The sequence below is a fragment of the Gymnoscopelus braueri genome, assembly GCF_963280865.1.
Source record: "Gymnoscopelus braueri genome assembly, chromosome: 18".
Taxonomy (NCBI): Eukaryota; Metazoa; Chordata; class Actinopteri; order Myctophiformes; family Myctophidae; genus Gymnoscopelus; species Gymnoscopelus braueri.
Window position 1 is genome coordinate 1172328 of NC_137618.1, and position 21230 is coordinate 1193557.

Genomic DNA, 21230 nt, shown 5'->3' on the forward strand with positions numbered 1-21230 from the left:
AGAGAGAGAGAGAGAGAGAGAGAGAAGAGAGAGAGAGAGAGAGAGAGAGAGAGAGAGAGAGAGAGAGAGACAGAGAGAGAAAGACAGAGAGAGAGAGAGAGAGAGAGAGAGAGAGAGAGAGAGAGAGAGAGAGAGAGAGAGAGAGAGAGAGAGAGAGAGAGAGAGAGAGAGAGAGAGAGAGAAAGCGAGAGAGCGAGAGGTAAGTCCAGGCTAATGGCCATTCTCTCCCCCATATGGCCTAATTATGGCTTCTCTTCAGGGACGTTCCGTGGCCTTTGTCTCTGGAAGGCCAGCCTTTACCCAACCTCTCCTGTTTGCACTCAAGGCCTTAATTAATGTGGGACCGAAATTAAGATGCCGGTCCCAAACACCAGAGGTGCGTCCGTGGCTTTGCTGAAGGACCTTTAATAAGGCGTATAGGATGGATTTACAGAATCAACGCCTTAACCCCTTCAGACCGGGAAAGAATCTGTGTAATTTTGTTTAGATTTCTTTAGCTATTAAAAAATGGCAGATATACAAGCTCATAGCGTTCATAGCACCGAGTGCCACACTAAGAGCTTGTAGATCTGCGATTTTTTTGTGTAAAAAATCATGAAAATTTCTGCAAATCTGAAGTGAACATTTGTAACTCAAATCTTTGCTTCTGGAGGATTCTACAAATGTCTTCTAAATCCTAACAGTTTTTTGATAAAACGTATGTTCCTATAATATCAGTGGTTCTCAAACGTTTTCATGTGAAGGACCCCCAAAAAAAATGTATTTGGCCGCGGACCCCCATCTTAAAATATGTTGTTCCAGGGACCCCCCCAGAAGCAAAGATTTGAGTTAAAAATGTTCCCTTTAAAAATATATTCAAAGATTCAAAGATTTGCACACATTTTCAAAAAATAGCAGATCTACAAACTCATAGCGCGGCACTCGGTGCCGCGCTATGAGCTTGTAGATCTGCTATTTTTGAATAGCCAAAGAATTCTAAAATGACAGAGACGCGTTACGGATTGAATGGGTTAACCCCTTACTTACTTCTGCCTTCTTATCGCTGAGGTTGGCCATCCCCACTGGATGGTGAAAAACCAACAAGATTGATGTCTTAGAAATGGAAAACTGGGACATAAATGTTTTTTTTTTTGGTTTCACATCTCATGGGTTCAAATTTGTCAGATCTGGAGACGTTGTGTGTTTTGGGGAAACATTGTTCATTTTGAGATAACACGGTTTTTATTGAAGAGCTTTTAGAAAGCTTTTATCAAGAGAAAGATTACAGTAAGTGTGTCAGCTTTGATGTGACATCAAACTGTCTGAGGCTGTCTAAACAGAACACATATACATGTAAAAAAAATTCCCAGAGAAATTGAGAGATACTCATATATGTAGTTTTCAACACGTACTATACTGTAGTAATCCCACCGCTCAAAAAAAAAAAAAAAAAAAAGAACGTCCGTGACAGTAAATGTTGTTAATCCATTTGTACCGGGAACGCATCAGTAATTTTTTTAATTTCTGTGGGCTATTCAAAAATAGTAGATATACAAGCTCATAGCGCGGCACTCGGTGCCGCACTATGAGCTTGTAGATCTGCAAATTTTGAAAAATCTGTGAACATTTTTGCATCTTTGAATATATATATATTTTTTTAAAGCGAACATTTGTAACTCAAACAAGATATTTTCAGATGGGGGTCCGCGGCCAAATACATATCATTTTAGGAGGTCCTTGACATGAAAAAGCACCACCGATACAGTAGCAACATACGTTGTTTTAAAAAAAAAACTGTTAGGATTTAGAAGACATTTGTAGAATCCCCCAGAAGCAAAGATTTAAGTTACAAATGTTCACTTTAAAAAAATACATACATTAAAAAAATTTGCTCACATTTTCACGATTTCTCAAAAACAGCAGATCTACAAGCTCATAGCGCGCCGCACTATGAGCTTGTAGATCTGCTTTTTTTTTTAATAGCCAATTCAATCTAAAAATGTCACAGATGCATTCCCCGGTCTTATCCGGGCTAATTAATCCCTCAAAGCATGATTTGCCGAAGGGATTTGAGAAGTGGTGCGGTGCCACCAACATCTTCTGACATGCCCTTCCATATCGGGGAGGAGGGGGAGGAGGAGGGGAGGAGGAGGGGGAGGAGGAGGGGGGGGGGAGGAGGGGGAGGAGGAGGGGAGGAGGGGGAAACATCACAGGAGTCGGAGCGACGGGAATCTTCCCCAGCAAACAATGAAATTTTAATTTCAGCCACTCCTGAGGAGGAAAATCCCCTGTAATAGGATTTGATGACAGCAGACTAGTTTCCTTCATATTAAAGAAAGTGTAAATGACATGAGTGACAAGATCTCGGCAAGAACTTCGCCGAGACAACAAAGTGAGACGCTATGAAATATTGATTGCCGCCGGAGACTTGTTCTCGTCTCTCTGTTTGTACGATGTGCGTCGGGGCCCGGCCGTCATAACTCCATCACCCGTGTTACCATGAGATAACGAGGCTTGGAAGTTCAACTATAAATCTGCCATGGGATCCAACTTAAAAAAACAATAACACTTTTTGATGTGTGGAACCAACACAGTGACAGAGGCATCGAGGGATAGACGGTCGGTGATAGAGGAAAGTACTCAGAACTTTTAACTTAACCACTTAACCACTTCAATCCAGGGAACGCATCTGTGTCATTTTAAGAATTCTTTGGCCATTCAAAAATAGCAGATCTACAAGCTCATAGAGTGCCACAGAGTGCCGCGCTATGAGCTTGCAGATCTGCTATTTTTGGAAAAATCTTGAAAATGTGTGCAAATCTTTGAATGTATATATTTTTTCAAAGCGAACATTTGTAACTCAAATCTTTGCTTCTGGGGGGTCCCTGGAACAACATATTTTGAGATGGCGGTCCGCGGCCAAATATAAATATTTTTTGGGGGTCCCTGACATGAAAAAAGTTTGCGAACCACTGATACTGTTATAGCAACATACGTTTAAAAAAAATAAAACTATTCACAACTGTGACGTGTGAGCTTGTCAATCGACTGTTTTCAGCAAAAGCTTTCCCCACAATAACAGAAAACTGAAAATGAGTACAGAGCCCTGAGGAACCAGTCGTCAAAATTACCAATACCACAATGTATGTAGAAATACTCTGAAACAAGTAAAAGTCCTCTATCAAAAGTGTGTTTTCAAAAGTAGAAAAGTATTGGCACCAAAATATAACTTGAAGTACCAAAAGTAAAAGTACTCATTATGCAGAATGTCCCATTTCCCCAAATGTTTTAATGTATAAAAACATTTATTAAAAATATTTTGGAAAATAGCATATCTACAAGCTCCCAACGGGTTGTGAGCTTGTAGATTTTTTTTCTATTTTCAAATAGCCAAAGTAACATTGCTTGCTCAGGGTGGGACACTGGGGGGTCTCTGCTCTACATGTAAAGTGTCTTGAGACAACTTGTTGTGATTTGACACTTTAATGCAATTTAATTGATTTGAAATCAGCCTATAGGGCTGGAGTGGTTAATGCATGTTTTGTAATAATAATCCAAATCTACAAAGTAACTAATAACTAAAGTGTTCACATATTTGTAGTGGAGTAAAAAAGTACAATATTTGCCTCTGAGATGTAGCGGAGTAGAAGTAAAAGTATTGGAAACTTGGAAATACTCCCGTAAAGTAAGAAAGTGTCTAAAAAAAGACAGTACTTGAGTAAATGTACTTAGTTACTTTCCACCACTGAGGAATATAGGCAGTGAAATTGGCAATTGAAAGACCAATATACTCTTTACCAATTTATCTTTAGCCACATCAAAACGTCCAATACAACGTTTATTGAAAGCACTTCAGCCGGTATGTAAAAATCACCAGGACATCTGTATCTCTCTAATAAAGAGACTCTGTGCTCTGAGGCTCTGAAACACAGCCGCTAAAGAAAGGCACAGAGCGGCAACGCTGAGACGCATGAACAGAGGAGAGTTATCACGTTGCCTACTTACTGTAAATGTTCCATCCATTAGCCCACTGAATCCGGGAAACGCATCGCTGTGTCATTTTTAAGATTTCTTTGGGCTATTCAAAAATAGCAGATCAACAAGCTCATAGCTACGAGCTTGTTGATCTGCTATTTTTGAAAAATCGTGACAATTGGTGAAAATCTTTGAATAAATATATATATATTTTTTAACTCAAATCTTTTCTTCTGAGGGGGTCCCTGGAACAACATATTTTGAGATGGGGGGTCCGCGGCCAAACACGTTATCATTTTGGGGGTCCTTGACAAAAGTTTGAGAACCACTGATATTATAGCAACATACGTTTATTAAAAAAAAATCCCCCAGAAGCAAAGCTTTGAGTTAAAAATGCTCACTTTAAAAAATATATATTTTTTTTATAAGATTTGCACACATTTTCCACGATTTAAAAAAAAATAGCAGATCTACAGAGTGCCGCGCTATGAGCTTGTATATCTGCTATTTTTTTAATAGCCAAAATAAATCTTACCATGACACACAGATGCGTTCCCGGTCTTAATGGGTTAGAAGGGCATAAATTCAATAAATATGCTAATATGTTACAGGGTACAAGGCTGGTTGGCAGAATATTCTCAACCTTGTAGAGAAAACCCTGCGACACGATATAAAAAAATAAAAAAAAGCAGGATCTGTGAGGCGCTGCATTCATGGCTAGTCATTAGGATGAGAGCGCTGCTTATCGCTCAGGCTTCCTAGACTCCAGAGAAAAGTGGTTTGTTTGTTTGAGTTGTCGTAATGAAAAGTTAATCAAGTGAGATAATTGAATGTCGTTGGGAGACAGAAGGTTGAGTATGGAGGGTTCATGTCTGACATTGTGTTTTCCATTATTCAGTGAGAGTAGCTTTATCCGTCACCCCCCCAAAAAATATATATTTATTTATAAATGCATCTCTCTGCTGCTAGGCAGAAATCAATGGTGTCAAAAATATTAACTTTTCTGGAAATGAAGAACACAAAAAAATAACGTGTTTTTTAAAGCAACACAACACTGCCTCATCAAAGTCGGCATGGTGACTTCATACATGTGTCCTTATATTATCATTTTTTACCCAAATACATTATATTATTATTATATTAAATACATTATATTATCATCACTTTACCCCAATACATTATATTATTATTATTATTATATTAAATACATTATATTATCATCACTTTACCCAAATACAGCTCAAGTGGAGACCATGGAGAAAGTAGTTGTGTCCATCATTGATAAATAAACTAAGTTGGAGTTAGATGGTTTGACCGACAGTTTGAGGTTCCAATGGAGTTAGGAGGTTTAGTCAAAAGCGCTTTTTAATACTTTTCATACATACTTACAATTTGGCTTCAATGTTTGACCTTCTTTAAAGTCTATTTGTACTTTTGAAGCAGTAATTATCTTAATTTTAGAGGTATTTAAAAGGGTCTTAAAAGTCCTCAAATTGTCAATTAAAAAATGTGCAGATACCTTGTAAGATACCTTGTTGGTTTGTTTACTGTTGAGCGAGAAAACAATGTTGCACATTAAGCAAAATCATTGGGGGGACCCACCTCAAAAAACTAATATTCGGGGACCTCCCTTGGGGTCCCGACCCAAAGTTTGAGAACCACGGTGAGAGATTACACAGAGCATACGGTATCCGCACACACACACACACACACACACACACACACACACACACACACACACACACACACACACACACACACACACACACACACACACACACACACACACACACACACACACACACACACACACACACACACACACACACACACCATGAGAGATGAAGTAGAACCCAGCGCTGTCATGTCATCTTCCTCTGTCACTTTTATGAGAGCAGCTCATGTTACCTTTCACTCAGTGGACTCAGGAGGAGAGGCCAAGGTATGATTTCAAACCCCTGAATAGTTTTTGAGAGGCGAGAGGTATGATTTCAAACCCCTGAATAGTTTTTTACAGACGGTAGAGATGCAGTGTCTCTCCAAAGAGGCAAACCAGTGGAGACAGGCCTTTGACAGGTTGCTGGTTTGATATGGAGGAATCATCGCTGCATAAAAGCAACCGCTTTATCCCCTTCGATCCGGGGAGGCATACCGTGTGTCATTTTAAAGATTTCTTTGGCAATTCCAAAAATAGCAGATCTACAAGCTCATAGCGCGGCACCGAGTGCCGCGCTATGAGCTTGTAGATCTGCTATTTTTAGTTTTTTAATCTTGAAAATGTGTGCAAATCTTTGAATATAATATAAATTTTTAACTCAAATCTTTGCTTATGGGGTTCCCCCTGGAACACAATATTTTGAGATAGGGGTCCGTGGACAAAATACACATAATTTTGGGGGTCCTTGACATGAAAAAAGTTGGAGAACCACTGATAGAGCAACATAAGTAAAACAAAAAAATGCTATTAGGATTTAGAAGACATTTGTAGAATCCCCAGAAGCAAAGATTTGAGTTACAAATGTTCGATTTAAAAGAATATAAATTCAAAGATTTGCAAAAATGTTCATGATTTTTACAAGCTCATATAGTGCACTCGGTAGGGCACTCGGTGCCGCGCTATGAGCTTGTATATCTGCTATTTTTTTAATTGCCAATCTAAAAAAATGACACACAGATGCGTTCCCGGTCTTAATGAGTTAAACCCCCACGTGGCAGAAAAAAAAAAAAAGGTTCCACGTTTCCCCTGGATCCGATGCAAAGGAGGCTGTCATCTCACAGAGCCGCGTTAGAGACAGCTACACCTCATCACCGTAATGTTCCCAGGCATTCCCATGGATTATTTTCCTTCTCCATGCTTTCACAACGACACGCGGCGTAAAGTGAGACTGGCAGAGGTTGTCAGCGCGCTAGTCGAGGCCAATCAAGTCTGTACACGACGCACACGGTGCTAATCAAACGTGCGCTTCTTCTAAGGAAGTGATTCACAGGCACAGCTCTGTTTTGTTGACTGGCTTCCCTTTGACTTCATGGTTAATGTCACTATAAGAGTCATTTGTTCTTTTCTTCTCCACCATGCAGATCACATGCATCCATAGTGTGTCAGCTGGTGAGATACAGTAAGCATGCCGTTTCTCAAGGCAAGTCCTGTATTAATCCATTTAAACCGGGAACGCATCTGTGTAACCACTTAAAACTATTATTTTATACTTTGGCGTTTTCAAAAATAGCAGATATACAGCTATATAGCTCTTAGCTTGTAGATCTGATTTTCAGAAAAAATGTTTTTATTTTATTTTATTTTTTAACATTTTTAACTCAAATCTTTGCTTCTGGGGGGGTCCCTGGAACAACCTATTTTGAGATGGGGTCCGCGGCCAAATATATATATTTTTTGGGGGTCCTTGACATGAAAAAGCTTTGAGAACCACTTATTATAGCAACCTACGTTTTTCTTTCAAAAAACTGTTAGGATTTAGAAGACATTTGTAGAATCCCCCAGAAGCAAAGATTTGAGTAAAACAAATCACTTTAAAAAATAAATAGCAGATCTACAAGTTCATAGCGCGGCACCGAGTGCCCCGCTATGAACTTGTATATCTGCTATTTTTGAATAGCCAAAAAAAACAAAAAATGACACGGATGCGTTCCCGGTCTTAATGGATTAATGGCAAGACCGTCAAATGCTGTGGACCATGCGGTAGACATGGTGGTGACGGGCGAGACGGTAATAGACGCACCGTTTTCTAGGAGTCTCCATCGACATCGTCTGTAAATCGGAGACGTAAGTGCATCTCCATCAGAGTGTCGGAGGACACTCAGCGCAAACAGCTGAAAAACTAAGGCATCGCAGTGACTCACTGGCAAACACCCAAAGGGCTAAATATCACTGCTGGATATTTCCCAGCGTTGCTTTTTGAGCTTCAACTCAGACCTGGAAAAAAGATGCATGAAACACCAGCCTGGGGTTCTGCTAAGCTGCTATTAGGGCTCTGAGTGAAGTCACCACCGTGCTTTATTTTGGGGCTCTGCTCTGCATTTATATCAACAACAAATGGGTCGTTTCTGCGGTAAATGTCAAGCAATCATGAGCCATTACTCTTAATCATATTATAAATGATGGATTTAATGCGTCGGGTCGAGCTTGGTTAGGGGTGAGAATACCAGAGTACTTACTAATGAGCTATCTAAATGTCAATAGACGCAGGACTTCATGAACTGCAGCAAGGCTGACTGCCTCATTTAGACTTCTGTTTACCTCTCTGCACAGGGGGAAAAATACAAAAAGGACAGAAAAGGGATAGTGGGTAGGGGGCATTTTCTTATCCACTTAAAGGAATAGTTCACCCCCAAAACTACTTTTCTATGCATTCGTTTTTATTTTATTTAACCTTTATTTAACCAGTAAAATCACATTGAGACCATAGTCTCTTTTACGAGTGTGCACTGGCCAAGAGAAGAGGCAACTATATGTTACACAGCTCTGCCAGTAACAACAAATACATGACATGACAAAGACAAACAAATAACATCAGTAATACCAAGAAAAACCTACCACCAGGGAGGCTCCATTAGTAACCTCCATTAGTAACCCCATGGAGACTTGAATTCAAGGATATTTGTTTAGTTTTTGTCCCATTCCTATATATGTATAGCCAATAATATGATAAGCAGCAGCGGTTCTGGTATAGGGGACAAAAAGAGTCTCCTTTGGACGTCTGGGCACTTCCATGTATGTGATGATATTCCTTGATCACATGACTCAATGTGAACTGAGAGTAAAAAAAAAAAGAAATGTAATAGTAGCAGCAAAATAATAAAATAAATGATCTACAAGCTCACAGTGTGTCGCTTGTACATGGGCTATTTTTGGCAAGCAACACTGTTGGATTCACTCACGATGAAGGCTTTTCTCCAGTGATACAGACTCAGTGCCCTACCCGCTCCCCAGTAACACAAAAAGAACTACACACCACATGAAAGAACTACACACAGCCTAACGCTGACTTCAAATCCAGGAACGGGGGGGGGGGGGCTACTTGTACTTGAACCTAGCCTGGTTCCAGACCATAGACCCCGCCCACTCTCTGAGTGGACTGCTCCTCTTGGTCTGGTGTCATAATGTGAGCCTGTGGCTTTTCACGGTCGCAGAAAAACCTGTCAAATCAGAGTGGGAGGTGGGAGTGGTCTAACGACAAGCCAATCAACGAATATCTGCTAAAACAAGCTGTGCGATGACGTCAGATGTAGGCGGATCCGTGGATCTCTTGTGATTGGTTTAGGGACATTCGAATCCTCTCCCCCTGGTAATCGCGGACACTGCAGCCAATGTCAGACTGAAGCTCCACGCAGCTTCAGTCTGATCATCAGGCTAACTTGAACCCTCAACAGGGTTCAAAGGGAGTACAAGGTCATGGTGGAAGACCAGTTCAACAGTGGTAACACCATATTATGAGCGTTACAGCCAATGAGGAACTTCAGAGAGAAAACCAAGAGGCACAGAAGACCCACCTGTCTCCCTCCACGACCAGCCCAACGCCTTTTACAGCGGTTTGTGAGACCAACTCCACCAACACCAACCAGCCGGCTGCAGAACCACTTAGGAGACTAACAACACCAACCAGCCAGCTGCAGAACCACTTAGGGAGACTAACAACACCAACCAGCCAGCTGCAGAACCACTTAGGAGACTAACAACACCAACCAGCCTGCTGCAGAACCACTTAGGGAGACTAACAACACCAACCAGCCAGCTGCAGAACCACTTAGGGAGACTAACAACACCAACCAGCCAGCTGCAGAACCACTTAGGGAGACTAACAACACCAACCAGCCAGCTGCAGAACCACTTAGGGAGACTAACAACACCAACCAGCCTGCTGCAGAACCACTTAGGGAGACTAACAACACCAACCAGCCAGCTGCAGAACCACTTAGGGAGACTAACAACACCAACCAGCCAGCTGCAGAACCACTTAGGGAGACTAACAACACCAACCAGCCAGCTGCAGAACCACTTAGGGAGACTAACAACACCAACCAGCTGCAGAACCACTTAGGGAGACTAACAACACCAACCAGCTGCAGAACCACTTAGGGAGACTAACAACACCAACCAGCTGCAGAACAACTTAGGGAGACTAACAACACCAACCCCCACCCGGGGTTAGCACCACCTGGGGAGGCCAACCCTCTAAACCAGGGGTCTTCAACTTTTTCAGGCCAGGGACCCCCTAGCTGAGAGAGAGATGAAGCAGGGAGCCCCTCTATATCATTTTTTTTCTAAAAAATACATCTGCTCTTTTTGCCAGACCCAGGGGGTCGGGCCTACATGAGGCTTTGTCGGTCCCCCTCTCCTAACGTTTTCGTCCATACATGGGCATAAAAGAGGGTCTGTGTTCTGTCCACTTCTTGATTGGCCAAGCTTAGCGTGACGTAGTGCTCTGATCTTTCAACCACTAGGGGTCTGGCAGTACCAGGTCTCCTGGTTCCCTTGTTTCCCTCTACACCTATACCTCTTTGCCAAAAATAGCAGATCTATCTTTTTTTTTACATTAACCACTTAGAACCCTTACATGAACCCTAGCATCCCTTTTCTGAGAAGAACTTTAGCCAAAAGTACTCAATTTTAGTAAGTAAAAGTATCGATACTGCAAAGTAGAAATACTCCGTTACAAGTAAAAGTCCGGAATAAAAAATGTACTTGAGTAAAAGTACTAAAGTATTGGTATCAAAATGTACTTAAAAGTACCAAAAGTAGAAAGTACTCATTATGCAGAATGTGCCATTTCACAAGTTTTCAAATGTATAAATTGTATAAAAAATATTTTGAAAATAGCAGATCTACAAGCTCACAATGCATCGCATCGTGACACATTATATAGGGCTGAAGTGGTTAATGAATGTTTTGTAATAATAATCAAAATCTACAAAGTAAATTTTCAAATAAGTGTTGTGGAGTAAAAGTACAATATTTGCCTCTGAGATGTAGTGGAGTAGAAGTAAAAGTACAGAAATTTGGAAATTCTCCAATAAAGTCAAAATACCTCAAAATGTTACTTAAGTACAGTACTTATGTAGAAAGTAAATATACTTAGTTACTTTACATCACCGCTTATAATAAGCAGACATGGCAACACTAGGTGTCAGCCTCCCCCCCATGCTGTGATTTTCAGTGACACTGATGTAGTGCAGATCTGCTGTGATAATGCTATGAGCTCTATAATGTATGTATGGGGGGGGGGGGGGGGGTGACTTCATCAAGACGTGTTGACAAGGTGATGATTGTCACGGATCACACTTTAATCTTGATCAGCAGGATCTCTACGATACAGGGGGGGGCGGGGGGGGGGCACATTTGTCAAAAAATATAACTAAAACAAACACCTCTAACCTCCCCCTCGGTGATGTGACAGGCAGCGCCCCGCCGAGATGTAATCGGCAGAGATGAAAAATGAGACGGCGCAAAAAACACCCCGCCGTGATTTACACTGTGGATAATAAGGGCAGAATCTACTGGTTCAGATGAGAGCAGCACACACACACACACACACACACACACACACACACACACACACACACACACACACACACACACACACACACACACACACACACACACACACACACACACACACACACACACACACACACACACACACACACACACACACACACACACACACAGTTGAGTGTGAAGGCTCCAGACTTTTAACCCATTAAGACCGGGAAAGCATCTGTGTGTCATTTTAAGATTTCTTTGGGCTATTAAAAAATTGCAGATCTACAAGCTCATAGCGTGGCACCGAGTGCCCCGCTATGAGCTTGTAGATCTGCTATTTTTGAGAAACAATCGTGAAAATGTGTGCAAATCTTTGAATATATATACACATTTTTAACTCAAATCTTTGCCTCTGGGGGTCCCTGGAACAAAATATTTTGAGATGGGGGTCGCGGCCAAATACATATAATTTCAGGCGGTACTTGACATGATTTTTTTTGTTATATAAAAACATATAAAACATAAGTTTTTTCAAAAAAATGTTAGGATTTAGAAGACATTTTGTAGAATCCCCCAGAAGCAAAGATTTGAGTTAAAAATGTTTCAAAAAAATATATATTCAAAGATTTGCAAACATTTTCACTATTTTTCCAAAAAATTGCAGATCTACAAGCTCGTAGCACGGCACCGAGTGCCGCGCTACGAGCTTGTAGATCTGCTATTTTTTAATAGCCAAATAAATCTAAAACAGATGCGTTCCCGGTCTTAAGGGGTTAATGGGGTTGATTCAACAGACATAAAGAATATCAGGCCAATTACCAGACTGAAGAGTAGTTAGGAAGTCAAGTCAAAAAGCAGCTTTAATGCGGTGTCTATGAAACTCAATGAGTTTAAAGGCAAGAATCAGACTAAATATCTGTCTCTCCCTGCCGAGCATCTGCTGAGAGTGACGCTATCAATTACACCGTATACTGGATTATGTTTTATTGGCTTTTCTATTTTGTCAAATCTGCTTAACGCATTCAATCCGGGAACGCATCTGTGTCATTTTTTTTTTCTTTGGCTATTCAAAAATAGCAGATATACAAGCTTATAAGCGATTTTTCAGAAGGACACAATTGACATGATTTAAAAAAAAAGAAGTCAAATTTGTGTAAATCTTTGAACATTTGTAACTCTAATCTTTGCTTCTGGCGGATTCTACAAATGTCTTCTAAATCGTAACAGTTTCTTGAAAAAAACAATTGCTATAATCAGTGGTTTTCAAACTTTTTTCATGTCAAGGACCCCCAAAATTATATTTATTTGGCCGGGGACCCCCCAGAAGCAAAGATTAGAGTTAAAAATGTTCGCTTTAAGCCGGGGGGCCTGATGGAGGGGAAAGGAACTGGTTGGAATAACGTGTTCCTTCCACGCTCTACGTCCTACCGGGGAAACTCCCCCCTGTCAGGTGATAAGAAGAGGTCTGCTAGCTCCTCATGCATTGAAGGAGGCATGAGCTTGGCTCTGGGCTCCCTAGGCTGGCGGGGGGAGTGTAGCGCCCAGGATCACTTAGATAATTGGCACCGGGTGAAAAAGGGTTACAAAATTGTGGAATAAAAAATAGCTATATATATATATATATATATATATATATATATATATATATATATATATATATATATATATATATATATATATATATATTCAATGATTTGCACACATTTTCACAAGTTTTAAAAAATAGCAGATCTACAAGCTCGTAGCGCGGCAATGAGCTTGTAGATCTGCTATTTCTTTGAATAGCCAAAGAACATCTTAAAAAGAACACAGATGCCTTCCCGGTCTTAAAGGGTTAATGTTAACCTGGCTCTCCATGAAACAGAATATGGGAGAATATTCTCAACACTTTGTGAAATGTGTTCCTTTGAGTCCTCCTGACAGGATATTTCCCCCCCCCCCCCCCCCCCCGATGTGCAAACTGTGGGTTTACTGTACAAACAGAACAGACTGGGGAGGGGGGGGGGGAGGGGGTTTAACGCATTTAGACCGGGAACGCATCTGTGTCATTTTTTGATTTCTTTGGCTATTCAAAAACAGCAGATCTACAAGCAAAAATAAAAAGTTTGAGAATCACTGATATAGAAACATACGTTTAAAAAAAATGTATATATATATATATATTCTCAAAGATTTGCACAAATTTCACAATGTTTCAAAAATAGCAGATCTACAAGCTCATATAGCGCGGCACTCGGTGCCGCACTTTGAGCTTTTTTTTATTAAAATGTTTATCCCATGATTTTGTAACCCCATTTTTTACACCCAGTGCCAATTGTCTATGTAATCCTGGGCACTGCTATTATCTACTATTAGATTTACAAAAAAAATCATGATTTTCACTCCAAAAATTGCAGATCTACAAGCTCATAGCGCTATGAGCTCTGCTATTTTTGAATAGCCAAAGACATCTTAAAATGACACACCGATGCGGTCCAGGTCTGAATGGGTTAGACAAACAAGCACCAGGTGATGCAGTGAAAAATGTGGATGGTGCAGCAGAGCAGACTTCAGAGGTCCCAGCGCACAGCCATGAGCAACACCATTAACAAAGCAGCTGAGCTTCATGAAGGTGGAAAAAAGGAAGAGTTTTGAGAGTCTGTGTTTTCTTTTTTTTTTTTCCTCTCCTCCATCTGGGCACCTTCATTTTCACAGCCTTCTGGGACCTTTCAGCATGTATATTCATAAGAGGTGGCAGAGGAAGGAAGGAAGGAGGGAGGGAGGGAGGGAGGGGAGGGGGAGAGAGAGAGAGAGAGAGAGAGAGAGAGAGAGAGAGAGAGAGAGAGAGAGAAGAGAGAGAAGAGAGAGAGAGAGAGAGAGAGAGAGAGAGGGCGGGAGGAGGGAGGGAGAGAGGGAGGGAGGAGAGAGGTACAGGTACGGAGAGGGGGAGAGAGAGAGAGAGAGAGAGGGAGGGGAGAGAGAGAGAGAGAGAGAGAGAGAGAGAGAGAGAGAGAGAGATGAGAGAGAGAGAGAGAGAGAGAGAGAGAGAGGGGGAGAGGGGAGAGGGGAGAGGGGAAAGAGAGGGAGAGCAAGACAGGTAGGGGAGAGAGAGACAGAGAGAGAGAGAGAGAGAGAGAGAGAGGTACTGAGAGGAAGAGAGAAAGTTTTTTAAGAGAGACCCAGCTGGTTGCCTAAAACTTCTCTCACCGGTGACCTGGATGTGTCCTGGATGTGTCTTGTGTCTCACAGTGAGTGTTGTGAGCAGCATAATGTGTCTCTGACCAGACGGAGCAGTAGGTCAGAAGGTCAGAAGGTCACCACCCACCACACTAAAGTGACAGAGAGGCTGTGGAGGAGCAGCCTGACACTCAGACTGAATGTTCATGAGGTTTACCTCCATCATTCAGTCTGAATGTTCATGAGGTTTACCTCCCATCATTCAGTCTGAATGTTCATGAGGTTTACCTCCATCATTCAGGCTGAATGTTCATGAGGTTTACCTCCATCATTCAGTCTGAATGTTCTGAGGTTTACCTCCATCATTCAGTCTGAATGTTCATGAGGTTTACCTCCATCATTCAGCCTGAATGTTCATGAGGTTTACCTCCATCATTCAGTCTGAATGTTCATGAGGTTTACCTCCATCATTCAGTCTGAATGTTCATGAGGTTTACCTCCATCATTCAGTCTGAATGTTCATGAGGTTTACCTCCATCATTCAGCCTGAATGTTCATGAAGTTTACCTCCATCATTCAGTCTGAATGTTCATGAGGTTTACCTCCATCATTCAGTCTGAATGTTCATGAGGTTTACCTCCATCATTCAGTCTGAAGGTCCTCTCAGTGCAGACGTGCACTGAGATGGGGGCGTGGCCAAAGTGGCTCTCTTTGGTCATTGGTTCCTACTGAAAGCCCCGCCTTTCTACAGCGTCACCAGAGACCCTGAATGCGAGGCTAGCGATCCAGGGAGCCAGGCTAGTGGTGGACATACAGTAATGAATACTGTACTTAACAGACCCGAGGCCCATTCTACGAATGCCTTCCAAATCACTAGTTCTCACACTTTCAAGATTTAAAGGATCTACACCATGAATTTAAAAAATATATTTGATATTTAATATCATATGGTGTATGTCCCTCAAACCTTTTTCAAAAGGTTTGAGCCTAAATCATCACTCAGATATACTCATCCCAAGTCAATTGTCTCTGGCTTATACAGCACTTTCAGCTGCAATACCAAAACGTCCTCTTGGGCAGGGGGGGGCTACTGAGCAATTCTGTCTGGCCAACATCAATGCAATGGCAATGCAAGTGATGTCACTTGCCTTGCCATTCTGAAATGGCCTGTTCAGACATGCCCATTCTGAAAATCTCTGAAATGAGAATGAATGACTGAATATTAAAAAAAAATATTTTTTGGGGTACAAGAGACACTGGGGAGCAAAAAAATACTAAAAACCCCCAAAAAAATGAAATTCATGGTGTAGACCCTTTAAAAAGAAAACGTTAAAAAATAGCAGATACAGGTACAAGCTGGCAGCGTGGCACCAAGTGTCTCGCAGCCAGCTTGTACATCATTCAAAATACTGTAGGTAGGAAGTGCATCAACATAGACAAGAAAACGACTAATCACCATGGGGCCAGTCGCACCACCTCTCACACTGAGTTCAAACTTATAGCTTAAATGGCTTTAAAAAAACATTTAGACCAAGTAAGTATCAGTGTCATTTTTAGATTTATTTGGCTATTCCAAAATAGCAGATCTACAAGCTCATAGTGCGGCACCGAGTGCCGCACTATGAGCTTGTAGATCTGCTATTTTTAGAAAAATTTTGAAAATGTGTGCAAATCTTTAAATAAATAAATGTTTTTTTTATTTTTTATATATATTTATAATTATTATATACATTTGTAACATATTTTTGTTCCAGGGACCCCCAGGAGCAAAGATTTGAGTTATATATTCAAAAATTTGCACACATTTTCACGATAAAAAAAAAAAGCAGATCTACAAGCTCATAGCGCGGCACGAGTGCGCTATGAGCTTGTATATCTGCTATTTTTGAATAGCCAAATAACTCTAAAATGACAGAGATGCGTCCCCGGATTGAACGGGTTAAGCTATAACTAGGCTAAGTTTGAACTTGGTGTGAGGTGGTGGAACTGACTCCAGAAGTCTGAAGTGCATTCTCTTCTAAAACAAGCAACTAACAGCATACCTAGCGCTAAGGTAAAAGTGCAATATATCAGCTATACCTACAAACACAGTTTGCTTGTCATTTCAAAGTGCACCGCCTGTGTTATCAACACATAGTACAGTACGTACGTACGTACGTACGTACGTACGTCTCGCTCCTTGCATGCAAAATATGCCTTTTAGGGAGGATGGCACACATCAGCAGAGGACGGAGATATTCAGAGTTTCATGAGGTTGATGATGCATCAGGATGGATTTACCAACACTCACCACTCACCACACTTTGTGAGGGTCGGTTTAAGCATGGATTTTCAGCTCTTAACCCAATTAGACCGGGAAAGCATCTGACTTTGTGCCATTTTTAGATTTCTTTGGCTATTCAAAAATAGCAGATCTACAAGCTCGTAGCGCGGCACCGAGTGCAAATCTTTATATATATATATGTTGTCAAGCGAATATTTGTAACTCAAATGTTTGCTTCTGGGGAACCCTGGATGAAAATATTTAACAAATGTTTAAAAAAAAATATATTCAATGATTTGCACAAATGTTCATATTTTTTTACCCCAAATATAGCAGATCTACAAGCTCATAGGACGCCACTCGCTGCCACGCTATGAGCTTGTACATCTGCTATTTTTGAATAGCCAAATAAATCTTACAATGACAGAGATGAGTTCCCGGGTTGAATGGGTTAAAAGTAGATAGAAATCAGGACAGGCAGGGCCATATTAAACAGGAAGCTTGTGGTGCATATTATGACGGTTAATGTAGCGTGGAGACACAGAGTGTCCATAGGTCCTGAAAACACACGGAGAGAGAATCAAGAAATAATCAAACACCAGCCTATAGATTAAACAGTTAAAGCAGTAATTACTCTGAGAAAATGTGGCAATGTGTCAAGTCAACACGGTGAGCGGTAACGCAGGATGTTGGCCATGGGGGATAAGTGTGTGCAATATGCTGCCATTGTCAGGAGGTGTGTGTACGTGTGTGTGTGTGTGTGTGTGTGTGTGTGTGTGTGTGTGTGTGTGTGTGTGTGTGTGTGTGTGTGTGTGTGTGTGTGTGTGTGTGTGTGTGTGTGTGTGTGTGCGTGTGTGTGTGCGTGCGTGCTTGTTACATGAAAGCGCCGCGTTGTTGGAAGATGTTGATGTATGACTTTTATCTGTGGAACCGCTATAGGACGCGGTCCGGGACAAATTTCCCTACGGAGACACTAAAGTATATCTTATCTTATCTTATAAATCAAAGACGACCTTGAACCTCCCACACAACCTTTCCAATCCAGCAGTATTCAAAGCTTCCTCTGCATCAGCTCTAGCTCTACAGCAATATCTGGCATGTTGGATAAAATAGAATCTACAATAGCTTTCTGCACCTGGAATATCACACAGCTCACATTGTAGTGACTGTCCCTGGTGAATGTGTGTGTTATTGTGCACATAGGTTTCTGCACATCCAAAGGGTGGAATTCAACACACTTTAACACATTGGGTGCCAGAGGTTTATTAAAATAGTATACGTTGAGTGCCAGCATTTCTTCCATCCACTTGCGTTATACGATTCGTGCTGTGAGAAGCCCCGACGCGGAAATGCATGTAAACAAAGCGTGCGTGCGAGACGGCGGAGGGTCCCGACTAACGCCTGGAACAATAATATTTCCAACGCGACCCTCCATTGCAGCGTGATAGCCGATCGAAAACGGCTCGTTTCCACCACATTAAAAAGAAATGGAGATATTAAGCTTTTAATCAAGGAGATAACATTGAAAACGCCGACCGGAAGGATTTTTGACATGGAGCCAGATCCAGCCTCTTCTTCTCAGAAAATGCTTGGGTGATGTCAAAGTTTCGTTTTAGCGCCCCACGTGGCCCACATGTATAAAAATAGAATTGGGTCAAAAACGGTCCGGACCGTTTTCGGCACTTCTCGTTTGGACCCTCAAAAACGGTCCGGACCGTTTTTGGCATTCAATGTGTTAACAGGATTTTTTTTCCAGAAACAGAAAACACACAAATATAATGTTCAAGTCATTTGTAATGAATCCTTGTGCTGCCATCTGTTTTCATGAGAGACACTTAAAAAAAACTAAATATGGAGATAAGAGGTTTCTGCCCGACAGCGAATGAATACACACACACACACACACACACACACACACACACACACACACACACACACACACACACACACACACACACACACACACACACACACACACACACACACACACACACACACACACACACACACACACATACTTGTATTTGTTATCTACTTAGGACCCGAGGTTATTGCTTACCTCGTTAGGACCACACTTTCTAGACATAGTAGAAACATATAAACTACACTCCTGAATGTGGAAAAAAATCTATTTTAATACAATCACCTCAGATTTAAAGAAGGGAAAACTATAGGACCTCTGATTAATGCTGACCTTTTCAGGACCACACTTTCTAAACATTGTAGAAACATATAAACTACACTCCTGAATGTGGAAAAAAATCTATTTTAATACAATCACCTCAGATTTAAAGAAGGGAAAAATATAAATTACCACATTTTTACCCTACTTGTTAGGACCGTCTCCAAACAAAAGAACTAAAGCTAAAACTTTTTGGTCAGTAACCTCATTGGCTCTTATGAGTTTAATCATCTATATAGAATGAATCACCCGTTTTTAATGTGATACAAATAAAAACAGCTTTAGTTTACTTAATAACAATCAAATAAGTACCAATTTGTGTTTTTATTCCATCCTCCATATGTATTTTGTCTTAGGGGGGAAAAAAAACATACTGCAAAATCTCCATGGCCATATCAGAGGGTCACAACACAGCCCTATCTCTAGACCTAGGAGTAAAACCATTAATCAGGCATGCAAACAGCCCTGAGGTGAAAAAGGTGACAACATATTGTTTTCTTTCGGGTCAGGTGTCACACAATTGCCCTATTTGGGTTCAAAAAGGTGACTGTAGCTGAAAAGTGACACTTTTGCATGTCTGATTAATGCAGAAATGAGAAATCAATGCCTCAAATGGCAGTACAGTTTTGCAGTGGTGGAAAAAGTAATCAAATGTTTTACTTAGTAAAAGTACAAAAGTATGTACAAAAGTATTAGCATCAAAATGTAAAGTACAAAACTAAAATGTTTTTGGCTAACCGTGATCCTGGACTGCACCAACACAGAGTAAATAAGGTGGTGGAGTGGAGTGATAACAACGCTCTTATCATTAACACAAAAAAGACAGAGGAGATTGTTTTTGGTGCCCCACTAGAGATACACAGATCCCCCATTACTATTCATAGTGAACAGATCAACCAGGTATGTTCGTATACATACCTAGGAGTAGTAATTGACCACCTTCTGTCATGGAAAGACCAGATTGAATCAGTGGGTAAGAAGACAAAGCAAAGAGTCTATTTCCTTCGCCGTCTGAGATCTTTTGGTGCTAGCAGACAGATTCTTCTTATGTTTTTCACTTCTGTTATTATGAGTGTTCTTCAGTACTGTAGTACCACCTGGTATGGATGTCTGTCCGTAGCCTTAAAGTCACAACTGCTGCAGCAACTGAACATTTGTTCAACAGATTGTTGGACAACCACTTCAGAGGCTCTATACAACTACGTATAATGACAGTATGATAAGGTTGGCAAGGAATATCACTTCAAACACTAGCCATGCTTTGTATGGAGAATATAGGTTGCTGCCTTCAGGAAGGAGATACAGTGTTCCTACATACAATAAGGTCAAACTGAAGAGGTCCTTTGTCCATCAGACGACACTGAGGCTTAATCAGGAGTTATAGGCCAGGGGTAGGCTGAGAGGTGGACACTGCTCTTGTCTTCGTATGTCTTTATGTATGTATTTTGTTTTGTTTTTCTTGTGTCATGTCAAATGTGTGTACTGTTTATTGTTGCATACATGGCTGCTGGGTCGCAAGACAAATTTCAGTGTGAACTGACAATAAAGTATTATCGTATGGTATAAATATTTCAAAATTGTTAATTTTTTGGTCTGAAAAAATAAAACATGTTATACATTCCTCTGGTGTAGTACTAGTCTACTTTTTGAATTTTGACTGCATAAACCTAGTATTGACAATATTTCAAGATTGTTATATCTGATGTCTACTGCAATGTCTACTGTTTTATATACTGTACAAATTAACATGGCATCAAAACATCTCACAGCTGTCATTTAAAGAAGGAAGTATACTCTGGAGTGTGGCAAAACAAAGCAACTTTTTATTGAGCAACGTAAACGTGTAGGCTCTAATAACAATGGATGATCTTTTCTTTTTCAATCATCTGAAATGTACAACATAACCCCTGGCAGCAGTAAGCTGGGCTGCACAACACATGGCCCTCAGGGGACTCTGACAGTAGCGAGCTGGGATTTTACAACACGGCCCCCTGGGTGCAACGAACACGGCAAGATGGGTTGTACCCTGTGTTGATTTCGGCGACTAGAACTATGATGAAAAATGTTTTGTCGACTACCTTTTTTCACTGACGAAAACCAAATGAAGACTAAGCTATGATGACTAAGACTAAATATTTTGACCATTTCCTCAACAAATAAAAACCAGACTAAAATGT

General features: G+C 40.9%; 1 protein-coding gene across 1 annotated transcript in view; it reads right to left on the reverse strand.

Annotated features, from left to right (window-relative positions):
- The window catches only part of LOC308105811 (low-density lipoprotein receptor-related protein 1B-like), a gene marked incomplete at its 3' end in the record, with an annotated part of 706266 nt that overhangs the window by 475419 nt on the left and 209617 nt on the right, over nucleotides 1-21230 (reverse strand).